This window comes from Diabrotica virgifera, chromosome 8 (genome assembly GCF_917563875.1).
Source record: "Diabrotica virgifera virgifera chromosome 8, PGI_DIABVI_V3a".
In the NCBI taxonomy this organism is placed as follows: domain Eukaryota; kingdom Metazoa; phylum Arthropoda; class Insecta; order Coleoptera; family Chrysomelidae; genus Diabrotica; species Diabrotica virgifera.
In genome coordinates, this window is record NC_065450.1 from 174,779,370 (window position 1) to 174,801,700 (window position 22,331).

The following is a 22,331-nucleotide window of genomic DNA, read 5'->3' on the forward strand; positions in this document are numbered from 1 at the left end:
AATCACCGGGATCGGATCAAGTAGCATCGGAATTACTGAAAGAAGGAGGAGACGCACTACAGAAAACAATACATGAATTGATAACAAAGATATGGTCAAATAAACAGCTACCAGCGGAGTAGAATAGTGGTATTATTGTACCATTACATAAAAAAGGGAATCAGTTAGAATGTGGAAACTACCGTGGAATCACGCTGCTGAATGCAGCATACAAAATAATGTCCAACGTCATTTATGAAAGACTTAGACCACACGCTGAAAAAATAGTTGGCAGGTACCAAAGTGGCTTCTGTAGACAGAAGTCAACAATAGACCAGATATTTGTTCTGCGACAGATCCTCGAAAAAACAAGTGAACATAACATCGACACACATCATCTCTTCATAGACTTCGAAAGCGCATATGACAATATAAACCGAAAATTCTTAATAAAAGCAATGAAAGAATTTAATATACCAACAGAACTAATAGAACTGATAAAAGAATCTCTAAAAGTAGGAAGTAAAATCCGGATACAAAACGAACTAACGGAAACAATAGATGTGAAAAAGGGACTACGCCAGGGAGACGCTCTATCATGCATCTTGTTCAACATCGTACTCGAGAAAATAATGAGGGACACAACAGTCAATACTCGAGGAACAATAATTAATAAAAGCGTGCAAATACTAGCATTTGCAGATGATGTTGACATAATCGCAAGATCAAGAAGAGTAAATGATAGAGGCATTCAATCAAATAGAACGAGCTGCACAAAATAGTGGCCTTAAAATCAACCAGAACAAAACAAAATATATGCAGGTAAGTAAAAACACAGAAATAAGGCAGACACGAAATATAACAATAGGAGAATACAACATTGAGGGGGTAAAAAACTTTACATACTTGGGATCCCTAGTCACATCTGATAATAACGTAGCAGAGGAAGTGAAGAGGCGAATATTTATTGCCAATAAAAGTTACCATGGCTTAATTCGGCAACTAAGATCAGACAACGTCGCAAGGAAAACAAAATGCCAAATATACAAAACCTTAATAAGACCGGTACTCACATACGGCTCAGAAACCTGGACACTCACTAAAAGAGAGGAAACATTGCTAGCCACCTTTGAAAGAAAAATCTTGCGACACATATATAAGGGCACAAAAGAAAATGGAATTTGGCGAAGAAGGTACAACTTTGAACTATACGAAATATACCAGGATCCGGATATCATAACATTCATTAAAATAGGACGGCTGCGTTGGATGGGACATGTAGAAAGAATGGAAGATGGCGAAATACTAAACAAAATATTCAAACAGATGCCAGTAGGAAAAAGAACAAGAGGAAGACCGAAGCTGAGATATTTAGAACAAATAGAAAATGATATAAAAACCTTAAAAATAAAAAAACTGGAGAAAAAAAGCACGAAACAGATCAGAGTGGAGAAGAATCCTGGAACAGGCCAAGACCCAGAAAGGGCGTCGAGCCAATGATGATGATGATACTTACGTTTTAAATACTGAATTTAAGTTTTTTTAATACTTCCTAATATGTAATTATAAATTAATCTAAGCGCCATCTACACGATAATTGTGAAAGTATCCGAAGTAAGAATTTAATATTTCATTAATAGAACGTGAAAATGATTAGCAAAATCCTTAAAAAATCGATTACAATTTAATTACTCTTTTGCGTTGTAAATATTAAGTGATAACAATTAAATAATAAATTTAAAAATTACCGGTAAAAGTTGCATTAGTAATCCGCTAGGAGCGACACTAGCGAAGCTCAGAGCGTATAGACCATTATAAAGGAAAACCCAGAAATATTGATTTTTTGTCACTTGGCCCGTTATATATATCCACTCTTCAAATGTTGTGATGTTACGTTGCCGTGCTGTAAAGTTTGTAACCGAAACGCGGAAAAACATTGTAGATTAAAATTTTTATGATATAGGTGAACTTTTGCTGAACGTCACCTTATCCATATTTTTAAATAAGGAACTTGCATAAATTTTTAAATTCGAAAAAAATGTTATAAATCACAACACAATATAATTTAAAACATGTATCAAAGATGAAAAAGTTTTGTTTGTCTTTCGTTTGGCCCCTAAAGACGATTAAAAATTCAAATTAAAACAGGTGGTCCAAAACGCTTCGTGACGTCACTTGGTTCTACATTTACATTTTTCCAATAAAGTAAACAGAATTTTAAATTAGACGTTATAAACGTCAGTAGAAAATACATTTATGTGACGTTACAAGTGTTTTTGATCGTTTGAACTATTCATAGAAAAATTCGTACTTTTACAACCTGTTTTTATTTTCAATAGTAAACCTTCGTTCCTTTCCTTCAAAAACAGTATAAAACTACAATTTTAACAAACTGTATATATTATTACAATGACATACGATAAATGTCATTAGAATATAAATATTTTTGACTTATTCCACGACGATGAGCTTGCCAAATACCCAAGTAGGTGGAGGCCAATAAACTAAAGAAGGAGAAGAAGAATATACCTAAATATAAGGTTGTGTCTAGGTATACGTTACCGTGTACGCAAATAAAAAAGTTATGAGTGTCAGTGATTTTTATTTTTTATTTGTTTAGTGTTTGTTTTTAAATTAACTACGGAGTGTGGACAATTATTTAGTTCTTTTAATGAGTTTAAGAACATTTTAAAACAGTACGAAAAAGATAAGAGACTATAAATTAATATATATATTTTTTTAGTTATAAATGAAATAGTATGTATTACCGTAAAAGATTAAAATAAAAAGAAGACCTAAAGCTTTCACAATAATAATTAACTTGTTCTGAAGCTATTATCCTTGTGGCATTTTTGTAATCAACTATTCTAAATGGGAACTAAGCCACAATTTAACCAAAAAATGATTTTATTAACGTTTCGACGTCTAAATCGGACGTCGTTGTCAAAATACAAAATATTATTAAATTAAACAAAAATGGTGTTGCTTAGTAAAAAATTTTTCTAATAATTTATCTAATCTGACTAATTTTTGTATTTTGACAATTACATCCGATTTGGACGTCGAAACGTTAATAAAATCATTTTTTTAGTTAAATTGTGGCTTATTTCCCATTTAGAATAGTTGATTATAATAATTAACTTACGTATAAAAATTATTTTAGCAATAGTTTGTACGTGTCATATCAACTAAATATATATATTTATTTTGCTAACCTAAACATATACTTTTATATATACATTGATTTATTACAATTAAGTTTGAAACATCTAAATAGTTCTGCTTCCCTTCCCTTAACAAGTATTTTTCTATCAAAAAAACACTAAACATATCAAAATAGCATGTACCAAAATATACAGTCACTGCGCACGTTAAATAATGAAGTCACTGGCTTGATCAAGTTTAATTCGCGTGTACCTAACTTTTTTATTTTCGTACACGTTAGAGTGTACCTAGACACAGCGAAATATAACCATAATAATAACTAATGTAAAACTATGTGACGTCACGGGTCGTATGAACTATTTTATACCGCAGAAGACTTTAAATATGTATTTCTAAGTTATTACGAGTTTTTGAAGCGTGAAATTTTGGAAATCTCATTTTTAAACAAAACTGAACATTATTATGTAACAAAAAAAAATGTGCAAGTTCCCTATTGTTTATTTTTATCCTCAGAATAAATTTGACAAATTAATATCTAATTAATAAATTACAGTTAGTAATATGTATACCTAAAAATATTATACACAGTGAGGACGTTTGAGTTGGAATAAATTCATTTTCTCGAGAATGGGCGAATCTGGAGATAAATCCCGAAATAGGTCGATTTTTATTTTTAAATTATAATTTTTTGCATATACAGTAAAACCTCGATAGAACGGACCTCTATTTAACGGACTTCGGATCATCATCATTCTCTTTGCCTTATCCCTATGCGGGTCGGCTTCTCTAATTGCATTTCTCCACACAATTCTATCTTGGGTCATATCAATGTTAATCCCCTTTACCAACATGTCCTGCCTTATCGTCTCCCCCCAGGTCTTCTTTGGTCTTCCTCTCCTACTCCTTCCAGCAATCTGCACTTCAGCTATTCTTCGTATTGCTCTCTCCTCTATGCTCTCTCATTTTGGCATCAATTGTTGCCACACCCAGACTTCCCCTAATATACTCATTTCTAATTTTATCCTTCTTTGTCACTCCACTCATCCATCTAAGCATTCTCATTTCCGCCACATGCATTCGTTGTTCCTCTTTCTTTTTCACTGCCCAACATTCAGTTCCGTACATCATAGCCGGTCTTATGGCTGTTTTATAGAATTTTCCCTTCAGCTTCATCGGAATTTTTCTGTCACACAACACACCACTCGCTTCTTTCCACTTCATCCATCCAGCCCTAATTCTACTGCATGCATCGCCATCTATTTCTCCATTACTCTGTAATACCGATCCTAGGTACTTAAAACTATTGCTTTTCACAATAATTTCACCATCCAAAGATACCATTTTATTTGTAGTAGCTCCATCTTTAAATGAACATTCCAAATACTCTGTTTTTGTCCTACTAAGCTTTAAACCTTTTTCCTCCAGAGCTTGTCTCCACTGTTCCAGTTTTTGTTCTAAGTCTCTTTCACTATTTCCTACTAACACGACATCATCAGCATACATTAAGCACCATGGAATGTTACCCTGTAGTTTCGCTGTTATCTGGTCCAAAACTAATGAGAATAAATACGGACTAAGCACAGAACCTTGGTGCAATCCTACTTTCACATGAAATTTACCAGTCTCTCCCACACCTGTCCTAACACTAGTCGTTACTCCCTCATACATATCCCTCACAATCTTTACATATTCACCAGGGACTCCTTTCTTATTGAGTGCCCACCACAGAATCTCTCGAGGAACTCTATCATATGCTTTCTCAAGATCAATGAATACCATATGAGCATTTGTTTCTTTACTCCTGTATTTTTCCATCAACTGCCTTATAATGAAAATTGCATCTGTTGTTGATCTACCCTGCATAAAGCCAAATTGATTCTCGGATATTTCGGTCTCTTCACGTATCCGTCTATCAATTACTCTTTCCCATATTTTCATGGTGTGGCTAAGCAGTTTTATAGCCCTGTAGTTTGTACATTGTTGTATATCTCCCTTGTTTTTGTTAACAGGTACCAGTATACTGCTTCTCCATTCGTCTGGCATTTGTCCGACTTCCATAATTCTATTAAATAGATATGCTAGCCACCTTGTTCCTGTCTCTCCCAATGCTCTCCATAGTTCCCCAGGAATATCATCTGGTCCTACCGCTTTTCCTTTCTTTATTTTTTGAAGCGCTTGAGCCACTTCCTCGTTGATTATTTTAGTGACCATTGCTGCTGCTGTCTCCGTTGACTCTACAGGCTGTCTGTCAAATTCTTCATTTAATAAGCTGTCAAAGTACTTTCTCCATCTCTTTTTGACATCCCTTTCGTGAACTAGTATTTTATTATTTTCATCTCGGATACATCTAATCTGATTAAAATCTTTTGCTTTCTTTGCTCTCTGTTTGGCTATTTTATATATCTTCGTTTCGCCTTCCCTGGTATCCAGTTGATCGTATAAGTTTGAATACGCTTCTGCTTTGGCTTTTGCTACTGCTACTTTCGCCTCCTTTTTCGCCACCATATAGTTTTGAAGATCTGTGTCGGATCTGGTTTCTTGCCACTTTTTATATAATTTTCTCTTCCCTTTTATTTTTCCTTGTACTTCGTTTGACCACCACCAAGTCTCTTTATCCTCAAACTTTTTTCCTGACGTTTTCCCAAGTATTTCAATAGCAGTCTCTCTAATACTACTGGCCATTTTTCTCCAAATTGTATTAGGGCTTCCTTTCATGTTCCAACATATTTTTTCTACTATTCTTCTCCTGAATAGTCCTTCTTTCTCATCTTTCAGCAGCCACCACTTGATTTTTTGTGGTCCTCTCCGATATTTTTGTTTAGTTTCGCTTTTTACTTCGATGTCCAGAACAAGCAGCTTATGTTGTTGGCTTACTGTCTCACTAACTATTACCTTGCAGTCCTTGCATTCACGTACGTCTTCTTTCCTTATCCTAATTGGGATTGATGTTGTCCACTTTTGTAGGTAATAAGTTGAGTTTCTCTCTTTTTAAAGAATGTGTTAACAATCGCCATATCCAATGCTGTTGCTAATTCAAGCATGTCATCTCCAGCTTCATTTCTAGTTCCAAAGCCTAATCCCCCCATGTATTGTTTCATATCCTGTCTTGGTTTGGCCCACATGTGCATTGAAATCACCTCCTATTATAACTTTCTCCTCTGCTGGAATATCACTCAGTACGTCTCCTAATTGATCATAGAAACTCTTCTTTCATTTTCACCCAGACCTGTTTGGGGAGCATACACGCACACAACATTCAATACCTCTTTATCAATTACAAATTTCACCGACATCATTCTATCACTCGTTCTTACAACTTCTACTACGTTATCTGTCATTTCACTATCAGCGGACTATTTAACGAACTTCGGATATAACGGACAAAAAAATCCGATCGAATGAAAAAAAAAAAAACATTTGAATGCAAAAAAATATGAAAAATCGAATTCTGGAAGAAATATTAGCAAGGAAAGGATCTCGGGACTAGATTGTACTCAAGCCGATGGATCGCATGTATTGACTGTTATAATTATTGGCAAATCTCGTAAATCTATGTAGAGTTGTCAAAGATATAATGCATCATCTGCCCGTTTCATATTATCGCTCTAATAAGGCATGGTTCACCACAGATATTTTCAAAAATTAGTTTTTTTTTAAAGAATTTGTACCTGCAGTGAGAAAATTTCAAGAGAAGAAACTGGAAATAGCGCCGAAAGAGGTGAATTGTTTATTGATTTTAGACAACACTCCTGCTTAACCTGAAAATATTCGTCATGCAGAAGATGGTAACTTTAACTGAATCGTTTTTCCAAAAAATACATAGTTTATTCAACGCATGGATCAGTAAATAATTTTGGCAACCAAACGAGTATATTATTGTAGAAAGTTTTGAGATGAAGTCGAGAAGTAAAAAAGTAGCAAACAAAGCTTAATTCCTCTCTTAACTTAGAGATTTGTACACTGTATCTAAAATACTACGGCATATATTTTCAAAAAAAAATTTTGATTGATTTTAAATCTATTTTTATATAACGGACTTTCGGCTTTAACGGACATACCGTCCCCCCAATTAGTCCGTTATATCGAGGTTTTACTGTATATCATACTAGTGACGTCATCCATCTGGACGTGATGACGTAATCGATGATTTTTTTAAATGAGAATAGGGGTCGTGTGATAGCTCATTCGAAAGGTTATTTAATGTTCCATTCACTAATATAAACATTAACATAATTATTTGTACAGGGTGTCAAAAAAATTTTTTTAATAAGATTAATTGAGACAAAAAGAAGAATGTATATGATTTATTTAATTCGAAATACATTTTACTGTTAGCCGGAAACAGGAAAAATGTTTATTTGATAAATAAATATTGTTTTTCGCTTAAATTCAATATTAAAGCTGCCACCCACCTGTCTCTTAGCAGCAGTTTGAACATTTAATTTAAGCGAAAAGCAATGTTTATTTTTCAAATTAACATTTTTTTCTATTTTCTGACAGGAGTAAAATGTATTTTGCATTAAATAAATTACATACATTCTTCTTTTTGTCTCAATTAATTTAATCCAAAAAATTTTTTTTTGGGTACCCTGTATAAATAATTATATTAATCAAAAATGAATAACCATTTTCAATTATAGTTTCCAGTTTATATTTTCCAGTTTTTTTAATTATATTAATGTTTATATTACTGAATATAGAATTTGATAACCTTTCGAATGAGCTATCACACGACCCATATTCTCATTTAAAAATATCATCGATTACGTCATCACGCCCAGATGGATGACGCCACTAGTATGATATACATGCCAAAAAATTATAATTTAAAAGTAAAAATCGACCTGTTTAGGCATTTATCTCCAGAGTCGTCCATTCTCGAGAAAATGAATTTATTCCAACTCAAACGTCCTCACTGTATACCTATGTCTGTTCGCTAAACTCAGACGCAACTTTCTAGATATTTTAGTCGGTAATTTTGCCAATTTTAGTAAAATTGGCAAAAAATAATTACTAAATAGTTAATAATTACTAAATAGTTAGTAATTTTGCAAATTTTTGCAAAATTGGCAAAAAACAAAAAAATTATCGACTAAAATATCTAGCCAGTTGCGTCTGAGTTTAGCGAACCGACTATACCTATTACATATTATTATACATATACCTATTATTAGTCCAGGAACTGAACTTTTCACCTCGCAATTTTTACAGAATGGGTTGATTTACTTGAAAATTTAAAGATAAGTAGTGGATGGTCCAAGGATCAAAATCTATATGATGGCAAAAGGCGCTTTTACCATGGGGGTGGTTGCCACCCCATCTAGTGGGTAAAAATTTTTTATTACATTTTGACCGCAAAAGTTGATAAAAACATTCATTTTAAGCAAAAAATGCTCTATACATTTTTTTGATAGAATTAATAGTTTTCGATTTATTCGCTATCGAAAGTGTTAGTTTTATATCGAAAAAATCAATGTTTTTCGATATTATACTCATTTACGATTCACTCAATTTTTGTCGTAGAAAAAAGTTTTTTAAACCAAATTCTCAAGAATTAAATAAGCTACAATTTCATATTTAAACATTTTTTCGTATCTCTGATGCTAATCTTTCTATTCTGAAGAAAATGGCGTTTTTTACAAAACTAGAAAAATTCGTTATTCGTTGTTAACTCCAGTTTTTTAAAAACTAATCATTATAAGCCAGTCAAACTTCTGAAATCTATTAATAATGCATAAATAAAGAAGAATAGGTAAGGCCAAGGACTAAAAACATCGCTAACTTACATTATTATGCTTCCAATTGGAATTCTCCTTTTTTTTTCAAAAAAATATATTGATTTTTTAACCGTAGCTTTTTTATTTTTTATCCTAGAAAGTTTGTTAAAAAAGAATTTTGTAGGTTTTTATAAGCTCTATAAGGATATTAATAATAAATCCTTTTAAAATACTCAGTCGCAAAAAGAGGTGACTTTGAAAGGGTTGGTAAAGGTGGTTTTTGCATGTTATTATAAGTTTTAACTGTCAATAGCTCAATCAATTTTTACCGTGAAAAAAAATTTTTTACACCGCTTTCTTGGAAATTAAATAATCTACAATTTTTTATTTAAATATTTTTTCGTATCTCTGATGATAATCTTTTTATTATGAAGAAAAAGGCATTTTTTGCCAAACTACAAAAATTCGTTATTCTCTTTTAACTCCATTTTTTTTAAAACTTTTTATTACAAGCCGGTCAAACCTCTTGAACCTATTAATAATACATAAATAAAGAAGACCAAATAAGGTCAATGAATAATTTTAATTAGGGTGGTGAGTAGGGTGAAGTTTCCCATCACTTTTTCGCTGAAAAAAATAGGGACTGACATTGTTTTTATTATAAGTCACTTAATTTTTGAGCTAGAGACTACTTTTTTATTTCAGGAGGTAGATATTTCTAAATACTTCAAATTAGTTTAAACAAGTTATCCTCGAAAAGTGCATAGTTTTCTCGTCTTTTGACTTTGAATATACAATATTTAGCATTTGACGAGGAAGAGCTAACATATAATAAAGTATAGCTCGATTACTATTGGTCTTAAAGAAAATTAAAGAAACCATTTTGTTTATTTTTTAAAGGTACATTTTTGTTAAGCAAAGCTCTTTTGATAAAACGAAAAATTTTTGAGTTATTAGCAGAAAACTGACTAAAAACATTGATTTTTTCGCTATAAAACCAAGACTTTCCATAGCGAATAAATCGAAAACTATTAATTTTATCAAAAAAATGTATAGAACGTTTTTGGCTTAGAATTAATGTTTTTAACAACTTTGGCGGTCAAAATAAAATAAAAACTTTCCACCCCCGGCATGGGTGACAACCACCCCCATGGTAAAAGCGCCTTTCGGAATCATATAGATTTTGATCCTTGGACTATCCACTACTTATTCTCAAATTTTCAAGCAAATCGATCCATTCTGTAAAAATTGCGAGGTTTTGTCCTATTTTAAGCTTCATTACTTGGACTATATATTAAAAGTCTACACCTACAGAATGTAAATTTAAACATCGTCCCAACGAAAATTTGTAATCCCATAAAATTTTGCAAAATAAATGACAAAAATTCGAAAATCGGTCGATTTTCTGGAGAATACGGTGGAAGGGACAGTAGTTCGTAACGTAGCCCAAATCGACCAGTTTGGCCATGGTGACAGCGGAGGTATGAGATGGTGCGTTGTCATGGTGGAAGAGCACTTTTTCTTCACCAATTGGGGCTATTTTTCTGCAATTCGGCGTCGGATCGGTCCAATAATGCGGCATAGTAAAGCCCTGTGACCGTTTTGCCCTTTTCCAGGAAGCTGATATACATAGATCACACTTTGTGAATCCCAGAAAACAGTGGCTGTCACCTTTTCGGCCGATAGGACAGTACGTTCGCGGCGTGACATACACTGTCTGTCTGTATCGACTGTTGCTTGGTTTCTGGTGAGTACTCGTGGATTGTCCACGGTTATGAAGCAACGTAGAAACTTGTTCAGATTACACTTAAACGGCCTAAGACGTTGCTCTAAAGTGGTCTCATGATTGCGCTTGTTGGTCTGACGGCGAAAACGCGGCACCCATCGCGCCGATAGCATTTTCATGCCCAAAATGTCATGCCGGATATGACTTACACGATCATTTGAGATGCCTACTGTCTCAGATATCTCGCGAACTTTCAGTCGACGGTCTGCCAACAGCCAATCGTGGATTTTTTCACGTTTTACTCCGTGCTAGCCGTTTTCTGGGCCCCAGGGCGTGACTTAGGTATCAAAAACCGACGTGGGACGTGGGACCCAGTTGAAACTTGATAAACGAATTTTTATCGGTCGCCATTGAAGAAGAAGAGTCACCGTACATAGAATTCAACCGTTTCCAAACACAAGAATCGAATCACCGGTCAATATTCTTGTTTCATTTTTCTAAAATCTCCAGACACGCTCGCTTCCCCACGCCGTCAAAACAAAATTGATGACTGATGTAGTTTAAGAAAAAGTGAGAAGTATATTTAACCCCTCATCCACCAGAATTTAAATGCATCGTTTTCCTTCTACAATACGTTTTATTATAGAGTTATTTCTATGTTCAAAAAGTTGGACGGGTTTAAAATGAATGGTTTTTGAAAAAAAAAGATCAAATTATAGACCGCATTTTTAAATTTTTTCAAAAATCTTCCTTTTTCATCATGTAACTCAGAAATGATAAGAGATACGAAAAAAAGTTACTATATACAAATGTAGGGTATTTTTAGATAAAAATTTTGTTTGTGTTTTTCATTACTGTATCTCTTATCATTTTCAAGTTACATGGAGAAAAAGAAGATTTTTAAGAAAATTTAAAAATGCGCTCCATAATTTTATCTGAATACTTTTTTTCTCAAAAACCATTCATTTTAAACCCGTCCAACTTTTTGAACATAGAAATAACATTACTTATCTTATAGTAAAAGGTATTGTAGCAGGAAAACGATACATTTAAATTCTGGTGGATAAGGGGTTAAATATACTTTTAAAACGATACATTTAAATTCTGGTGGATAAGGGGTTAAATATACTTCTCATTTTTTCTTAAAATACATCAGTCATCAATTTTTTTTGCAGCATGTCTCGCTTAGTTTGAATGTAATCGATATTTAATATTGCTCATTTTAAAGGTCTTTTCAATCACTACAAAAGGTATTGGTAGCATTATACACCTAAAATCAACCGTTTCTCCGTTATTTCAAGTTGAATACACCGATTTCAGCATGCACCAAAAAAACAAATTTTTTTCACTTATCTCTTTTTGTATATAGGGTGAGGCAGATAACTGGCCTATTAGAAATATCTCGAGAACTAAAGGCAACAGAGTTATGAAAATTGGAATAAAGGGGTTTTGAAGGATGATCTATTAAATGAAAATATTTTCATCTCTTTGCAACTTCCGGTTATACCGGAAGTTGCTTATAACTTCGTTTTTTTAATGGGACACCCTGTATATTTTTACATTTTTGGATTCTCTTCGATGTCTTCTTTCTTAGAATATGAGGTTTTGTAATATTATACAGGGTATTTTAAAAGATAATTACGTTTTTTTATTAATTTCGTAGCAATATTCACACCCTGTAGAATTGTAGTAGTTTGACATCTAAAACTCTACTTACGTTCAAATGATTTTTAATATACTCTACTATTGTTAAGAATCATTAGTATAGCTAAATTTTTAATTTTAGTATACAGGGTTGGTCGAAACTCGGAATGAGTATTTTCTGAGTTTTCTTAAATGGAACACCCTGTATTTTTGTATTGTAGTAAAATGATATTTTATAGTACTTTTTTTATTTCTTAAGCATTCCCTATACCTAACTGCTTTAATTTGTGAGTTATTGGTGATTCAAGCTAAACATTAATTGCAACAAAAAATACGTAAAATTTTATTAGGTTGGCCGTGAAAATACTCAATCCCAAATAATTTTTCAGAAATAAATACATATTAATCCAGACTGGTCCTTAAAATTACCAATAATGGTTTAGCTATCAAAATACCTACTTAGTTAAGATTGTTGGTGCGGTTAACAATTAAGCACAAATTAAAGCAGTTAGGTATAGGGAATGCTTAAGAAATAAAAAAGTACCATAAAATATCATTTCATTACAATACTAAAATACAGGGTGTTCCATTTAAGAAAACTCAGAAAATACTCATTCCGAGTTTCGACCAACCCTGTATACTAAAATTTAACATTTAGCTATACTAATATTTTTTAATAATAGTAGACTATATTAAAAATCATTTTAACATAAATAGAGTTTTTGATATCCAACTACTACAATTCTACAGGGTGTGAAAGTTGCTACGAAATTAATAAAAAAACGTAATTAGCTTTTAAACTACCCTGTACAGTCAAACCTGCCATATCCGGATCAATGTGGCGACAGACCGATCCGGATATGAAAAAATCCGGATATCAAGACCACTACTGTTTTTACAGTCTCTGAAAGGTTTTCTCCTTCATACATTCCAGTAATCAACGCCGTCAATAACTTTCGTCGATAGACACGTTTTATAGATTATACATTATTTCGCCATCTTTTAGTTCTTCTTTTAATGCGTTGTCCAACAGCAGGACTGCCTTTCTCGGTAGATTTCGGTAGATCCGGACGGCGCAGAACCGTCCGGATATGGGGAGGTCCGGATATGACAGGTCCGGATATGGCAGGTTGTACTGTATAACAGCGGTTCTCAATCTTTTTGTGTAATGTACCACCAAATACCTACTTTTTATTATTTTTGGTACCACCTAACTGAAATACATATCTAACTAGGTGATCTAATTAACTATAATAGTGGTGCTGATTTTGGCTGTTTTTGCGTTTTGTGTACCACCTCAAAAAATGAAATGTACCACCAGTGGTACATGTACCACAGATTGAGAACCGCTGCTGTATAACATTACAAAACCGCATATTTTAAGAAAGAAGACATCGAGTAGAATCTAAAAATGTAAAAATATACAAGGTGTCCCATTTAAAAAAACGAAGTTTTAAGCAACTTCCGGTATAACCGGAAGTGGCAAATTGATGAAAATATTTTCATTAAATAGATCACCCTTCAAAACCCCTTCATTCCAATTTTCATGATTCTGTTGCCTTTAGTTCTCTAAATATTTCTAATAGGCCAGTTATCTGCCTCACCCTATATAAATAAATTTGAATATCATTTTTTCCATTTCATGTTCAATGGAACATATCATGTTCCATTTAAGAAAACTCAGAAAATACTCATTCCGAGTTTCGACCAACCCTGTATACTAAAATTAAAAATTTGGCTATACTAATGATTCTTAACAATAGTAGAGTATATTAAAAATCATTTGAACGTAAGTAGAGTTTTAGATGTCAAACTACTACAATTCTACAGGTTGTTAATTTTGCTAAGAAATTAATAAAAAAACGTAATTATCTTTTAAAATACCCTGTATAATATTACAAAACCTCATATTTTAAGAAAGAAGACATCGAAGAGAATCCAAAAATGTAAAAATATACAGGGTGTCCCATTAAAAAAACGAAGTTATAAGCAACTTCCCGTATAACCGGAAGTTGCAAGAGATGAAAATATTTTCATTTAATAGATCATCCTTCAAAACCCCTTTATTCCAATTTTCATGATTCTGTTGCCTTTAGTTCTCGAGATATTTCTAACAGGCCCTTTATTTGCCTCACCCTGTATAACTAGAAGATTTATGAAGGAACGAATTTATTTGATTTTTTATAAGCTACAAAAATGTTTTATACAGTTTTTTTAGTTAGATACATAGTTTTTAAGGCTATAGGTACATAATTCGCAAATATTTTACGTGTATCCCTACTTTTTCTGTCTTTACACGGCAAATTACTTGTAGTAAAATTCACACTGGTATGGATATGTAAACATTACTAGAATGTCATTCTACTTGAAAATGTCATCATTAATTTAAAGAGATGGGTTTTGAATGTTCTTGGATAACTGTTATTTTTATAATTGCAAATTATTAATTCAGTTAATAAATGTGATAATTTTTTCACTAACTATGTATTCAGTGATTGTAATAATTTATTTGTACAACAAAGACTAATACTCAATCGAGAAAAGAGGAAAAGTGTTAAAGTGATTTTTTAATAATATATTGTTATGGAACGCTTACAATTTTGAACATCTTTAACAACAAAATACTTGGATCATAGAATATATTATCCTGATGTATTCTCTGCTTGGATCTTCCACAAATAATACACAATAAATAACTTTTTATTAAGTTCACGTCTTAAATCAATTATTTATCAAATACATTATATATAGGGCTTTTCATTCACAGTCATTTGTTTCGAGCTTCTGTCATGTATCATCTAATATTAATATATCTGCGTCATACGTTATTGGTATTGACAATGATACAAACCAAAGACGTATGACGTAGGTTATGTGACACCTGACAGAAGCTCGAAACAAATGACAATCGATGAAAAGCCCTATTAATAATATTTAATCAATAACTCAACATATTCCCGATGCAATGTCAAATATTTAAAATTGTTACTGATTGTCAGTGTCTGACTGACAATAGGGCTTTTCATCGATTGTCATTTGTTTCGAGCTTCTGTCATGTGTCACATAATGTTAATATATCTACGTCATACGTCTTTGGTTTGTATCATTGGTTATATCAGTAACGTATGACGTAGATATATTAATATTATGTGACACATGACAGAAGCTCGAAACAAATGACTGTGAATGAAAAGCCCTATATAATATGCTGACAATATTATATTCGGCTGAGTGCGTTGTAAGACAAAGATAGATTTGGAAAATATTACCACGGCATTGTGTTTATTTTTTTCGAATCCTGAAAAAACCAATAAATATTTTTGAAAACTTTAAACGCAGAATGAAAGACTAAACTATTACCGAGAGCCGAAAGTCCCTTAGAATAAATAAAAAATTTATTTTGAATGATATACAGGGTGTAACAAAAATACAGGTCATAAATTAAATCACATATTCTGGGGCCAAAAATAGTTCGATTGAACTTAATTTACTTTAGTACAAATGAGCACACAAAAAAAGTTACAGCCCTTTGAAGTTACAAGATAAAAATCGATTTTTTTCGATATATCGAAAACTATTATAGATTTTTTAATGAAAATGGACACGTGTCATTCTTATGGAAGGAATATTTTAAAAAGAAATTATAGTTAAATTTGTGCACCCCATAAAAATTTTATGGGGGTTTGTTCCCTTAAACCCCCCCAAACTTTTTTGTACGTTCCAATTAAATTATTATTGTGGTACCATTAGTTAAGCTCAATGTTTTTAAAACTTTTTTGCCTCTTAGTACTTTTTGGAAAAGCTAGTTTTTATCGAGATATTTTGAATATTTGTCAAATCCACCACATATTTGTATACTGTTACATACGATTGTAGAGACCTGGTAATAATATGAATCTTTTTTTATACAGTTTGAGGTATATTTTGAACCATATTAGAAAAGAAGCCACATCTCGATAAAACGTGCCTCATCGGAAAAATACTGAGGCAAAAATGTTTTAAAAACATTCTGTTTAACTAATGGTACCGCAATAATAGTTTATTTGGAACGTACACAAACAATTGGGGGGTTTAAAGGCACAGAACCCCCATAAAATTTTTATGGAAACATATTAAAAACGAAGCCGCATCTCGATTAAAACTGGTTTATCGAAAAAATGCTAAGAGGCAAAAAAGTTTTAAAAACATTGTGTTTAACTAACGGTACCACAATAATAATTTAATTGGAACGTACAAAAAAGTTTGGGGTGGTTTAAGGGAACAAACCTCCCATAAAATTTTTTTGGGGTGCACAAATTTAACTATAATTTATTTTTATAATGTTCCTGCCATAAGAATGCCACGTGTCCATTTTCATTAAAAAATCTCTAATAGTTTTCGGTATATCGGAAAAAATCGATTTTTAGCTTGTAATTTCAAAGGGCTGTAACTTTTTTTGTGTGCATATTTGTACTAAGGTAAGTTAGGTTCAATCGAATTATTTTTAGTCCTAGAATATGTGATTTAATTTATGACCTGTATTTTTGTTACACCCTGTATTTGAAATTAAAAATCACACTAAATTTTCTCTTAGTTTTTCACCCCTGTAACTTATTAAAATAAACATTATAGAAGTTCTCAGGGACTTTCGGCCCTCGCTAATAACGTGATCTTTCATTCTGCGTTTACATTTTTCAAAAATACTTTTAGTTTTCTCAGGATTCGAAAAAAATGTATCCCCATTTGAATAGCATTGTAGCCGAAAATACGTACCTCTCCTCTTAAGGTATTCGCAAAAAACCGTTTAAAAAGGTGTTATGTTTCAATGAAAATGATCAATTTTCAACCACGAATAACTCAAAAAGAGTTGAGTTTTCAAAAAAAAGTTATAGAACAGTTTTTGCTTAGAATTGGGTTCTCTAGCCACTTCTGTGGTGATTTAAATCAACAAATTTTCCACCTCCGAGAAGGGATGGGAACCGCCCCCCAAGATAAAAGCTCCATATTAGGTATATAGATAGACTATATAATATATAGATATAGATAGACTTTGAATTAGGAGATAAGTAGAGCCTATTCCCAAAATTTCATTAAAATTTATTATATGCAGTAGGATAGAATTCGGAGGTAATATATCCTGTTCTTGCTCTCATTGACTGGCGTAATCCAAATTAGTTGTTTTTTACAGATCCGCCCTGGTCTACTATCATATTTATGTATATTCACCTTCACTGTCAAATTGGCAATGTCATTAATATATTTTATTACCGTTTTCGATGTATAAACGATTCTAATAATTAAAGTGGCCAAATGACATATCCCTTAATTTTTTAGTAAAAATTAATAGTTAAACCACAGACATGTTCGCGTCTGCGGGTTTTTTTGTAAAGCTGCACGCTCTTGCAGACCAACATCTAGAACCAGTTGCCGTATACAAACCAAAGAAACCTCTCCCCTCCAAAATAACGGAACTGGCATGGTGCCACGATAATACTTACATAGCTCTGCTGCAAGACGACACCTTCCCACAAATTGTCTCTACCAAAGATCGGACAAACATCGAACTAGTTCACACAATACAAGCTTTGCAAAAAGTAAGTGCAATCAGGTTTAAACAGAACACCAAACGAACGATGTGCCTGGGAAACGTTGAAGGTGAAGCTATTTTGTACGACACCAAGAACAGAAGCATATTAAAGAAATTGGGTGAACTCGACTCACCAATTAGAAGTGTGGACTTTAACAGCGTAGATGAGCAGTTGGCTATATCAACCGATAAGTCGCTTAATTTATTTACAGATCGTGATTCTGAAAATAACTTTGTGAAAACAGCAAATTATTCAGAGAAATGTTCTTATATGAAGTTCCATCCGAATTTGCCGAACATTTTAGGTCTTGCTTTCGGCAATGGTATTGTAACCTTAAAAGACATCGAAACTGGTGAGAATTTAATAAGCCTTGAGAAGCATAGCGCACCTATAACAGGAATCAATTTTACAGCGAATCAGAAAACAGTTATAACAACAGGTTTGGACAAAAAAATTTGTATATATGATTTCGTAAGTGGTGAATGCGTGTTTTGTATGAATATACACCAATCTGTAACATCTAGTGATATAAGTCTAGATGATATATGCATAGCTGCAGGATTGGACGATGGTTGTATATCTTTATATGATATTAGAGATCCTCTAAAACCATTTATGTACACAAACGCACATAACTGTCCTGTAAATAAAGTATCATTTGAAAAGTCACCAGTTTTTATTGAACATCTGCGTGACAGAAACTCTGAAACTACTCTAATGGACAGCGATTTTGGTGATCAGTCTTATGCGATTCAGGACTTATATGAAGCAGAAAACGACCCCGAAGAGAAGTTCAAACAAGATATAATGAAACTGATTAAAACTAATATGGATAATTTGGAGGCACAATTAAACGAACATTGTACCAAATTTCAAAACTTTATGATAAGTGAGTTTGATTCTATCCAGAATGCTATGAACCGTTGGGATGTTTTTAATATGGGTGACAATACAGAGATTGTGCAAGCTTTGAATTCAGTTGGATCTAAAAGTGTTAAAACTGCTTATAGTAAAAAATCTAATGGGAATAGTTAACTATAGAGTCGTATTTTGGAAAGGTACTGGACATTAAAATGAAATTTAAGTTGTATGTATATTTTTAGAATAAACGTAAAAACGTTACTGTATTATGTTATTGAAATTCAAATTGAAGTTTGAATTCTCAGTATGTAGTAATTACACGAGAGCTCTAAAATTATCGATTTGTATCCCGAGTGACACTTTGACAGTTTTAATTTCACGACCCGAAGGGGACTGAAATTATGTCAAAATGTCACGAGGGCAAAACAAGTCGATAATTCGAGCTCGAGAGTAATTCGGTAAGATTATTTCATGAATAAAACTCTCTTTTTAAATCATTTTAACTAATATTTTACGTGTCTTGGAAACGTTGAAGGTGAAGATATTTTGTACGACACCAAGAACAGAAGCATATTAAAGAAATTGGGTGAACTCGACTCACCAATTAGAAGTGTGGACTTTAACAGCGTAGATGTGCAGTTGACTATATCAACCGATAAGTTACTTAGGCCCGGTCTTTTCACCTCCGAATAACTAGTTATGGGGAAGTTTATCCGGCAGATTAGATATAAATATGTCAAATAAACTTCCCGATAACTAGTTATTCGGAGGTGAAAAGACCGGGACTTAATGTATTTACAGTTCGTGATTCTGAAAATAACTTTGTGAAAATAGCAAATTATTCAGAGAAATGTTCTTATATGAAGTTCCATCCGAATTTGCCGAACATTTTAGGTCTTGCTTTCGGCAATGGTATTGTAACCTTAAAAGACATCCAAACTGGTGAGAATATGATAAGCCTTGAAAAGCATAGCGCACCTATAACAGGAATCAATTTTACAGCGAATCAGAAAACAGTTATAACAACAGGTTTGGACAAAAAGATTTGTATATATGATTTCGTAAGTGGTGAATGCGTGTTTTGTATGAATATACACCAATCTGTAACATCTAGTGATATAAGTTTAGATGATATATGCATAGCTGCAGGATTGGATGATCGTTGTATATCTTTATATGATATTAGCAGCGGCGGCTCGTGGGTCAATCTTCAGGGGGGTCATTTTGGTTTGAAAACTTCAAACTGTTGATTTTTTAAAGTATTTAAAAGATCTTTTAGCATTTATATTTTAGATAAAAAATACAGACTTAGATAAAACTCAATACTATTTACCCTAGTTTTCCGAAAATTAAATTTGTCTTTTTTTAGAGTAAATCTTTTAAAAAATATAGGAAAAATGGTATGAACAGGTTATTGACTGATATATAGATAGGAATATTTATAGTATAATAAATTGTAAATTTATTAAAACGAAACTTACTTTAAATATTTTTATATTTTAAGTCAATTCTTCTATCCTTTAGTTCTGCAAAATAGTCTATGACCTTCTCATTGAAATTTGGAATGCTCTTGACAAGCGTTTTCTCGATGCTCAGCATAGACAAGGCACTAAGTCTAGGTTGTCCCATCGTATTACGCAGGAATGTTTTTACTCTTTTTAAAGTAGAAAAACATCTCTCACTTTCCACGGTTGTCATAGGGAGTGTGCACAAAATATTTAATAACTTCACTGCTTCAGAAAATGTTTCAGACAAATTCATGTTAATAAAAAGCTGAAGTATGGCTACTGCACCAGCACTATTGCGAAAATCCTCACGACAATATAAGACTTCAAGTTCCGATTTTAGTTTGGAAATATTCACTGTGGGATAATTAGCCGTCACCATTTTTAAAATATTTTGCGGAAAGTTGGTAGTGTATGCTTCAAATTTCTCTATGTAGAATAACTGTGAAATCATGAGATGATCATTGAAACTAAACCTGTGATTTATTTCAGATATAATAATATCACAAATTTCAAGTGCAGTTCGTCGCTTTGGATCCTCTGCAGTAGTTTTTCTTTTTTTTGCTGTTGATGTGCTTGGTACTTCTGATTCCAAAATAGTATTTCTAATTATTTGGATATTGTTGTTAAAAGACAGGATACAATTTTTGACAGATATAACATCAATGTCTCGCATTTGCAATTGTTTAAACAATATATCAACATGGGGCATTATTTTATGGAAAAAATTTAACCAAAATAAAAAATGCTCATCTTCCAAATGTCTTTTTAAACCAGTTGCTTGATTTATATTGTTACCATCTTGCTCCTCATCAATAATTTCCTCTAAGCAAGATTTTAAATCATCTTTATAAGTGTATACAATTTCAACACATTTTGTATTGAAAGCCCATCGAGTAGGCGCAGCTTTAGGTAGCCTTACTTTAACCACTCTATCCAGAACCATCGTACGTTTTGGAGATCGGCCGAAAAAGGACGAAAATCCGTGTAAATTTGCAAAAAATATTTTTATCGGTTTGTGTTGACTCGCCGCTTTTTGGAGGATAAGATTAAATTGATGGGCATAGCAGTGAATGAAGTGTGCATTTGGGTATATTTCTTTAATTTTTGTTTGTACTCCTCCCAGTTTACCGCTCATGACTGATGCACCATCGTAACTTTGGGCAATCAATTTTTCAGGTGCTTCATTAATTTTTAATAATTGAAGTTCTTCCAATATTACATTAGTTAAATGTTGTGCTGTAGTACCTAGGGGGTTAACAAATTTCCAAAATCTTTCATGTACAATACCAGTTAATACATATCGCAATATGATAATCATCTGCGTTTTATTGGAGCTGTCTGTGGTCTCATCTACTTGAATGGCCACAAAATTTGTCTGGCCAATCTCCTTCATGATATGAGTATGCACAATGGCTAACATTGATTCTAAAATATCGTTCTGAATTGTTTTCGATGTTCCTTTAAATACTGTACTTTTTTCAATGTGTTCTTTAAACATTAAATCCAGTTCAGAAACAAAATCGATAAGGCCCAGAAAAATTCCACGATTATTGGAGCTGTCACTTTCGTCATGACCGCGCAATGCAATTTCGAAAACTCCACAAAATTTTACACAGTCGATTAGTTTGTTTAAAATATACCTATTTTTAGATACCAATTCATTAAAGTCATGCACAGATTTACGATATACACTATCAAGTTGCTGTCTTATGTTAACACGTCCTAAACTTGCGTAACTCATTGATGAATTTATATGAGTAGTTGAAGAGGCATGTTTTGTAATTTTCACTTTTAAATGCTTAATGTCAGTTACTCCATTTTTCGCCCATACAGCGTCATTCGAAAACAGTAAACACGGATAGCAAAAAAATGCATTTCTCACACTGCAGCCACAAATCCAATCACACAAATTGTACATTGATTCTTTAAAATATCTTTGAATGTCCTTACCCCTATCCTTTGTTGTTTGTTTTAAATTCATGTTTGGTTTTGGTCGACCACTTTCTTTTTTCTCAAGCCGCCGTTCATAATTTAGTGTTCCAGCAGATTTTAAGGCAATTATTTCGTCAACAACACTCATCTTGTTTTTGTTACAATCACAAAAAAATCCAACAAAACAAAATAAATTACGCAAATACGCCGCGATCGATATAGACCTGCCGTG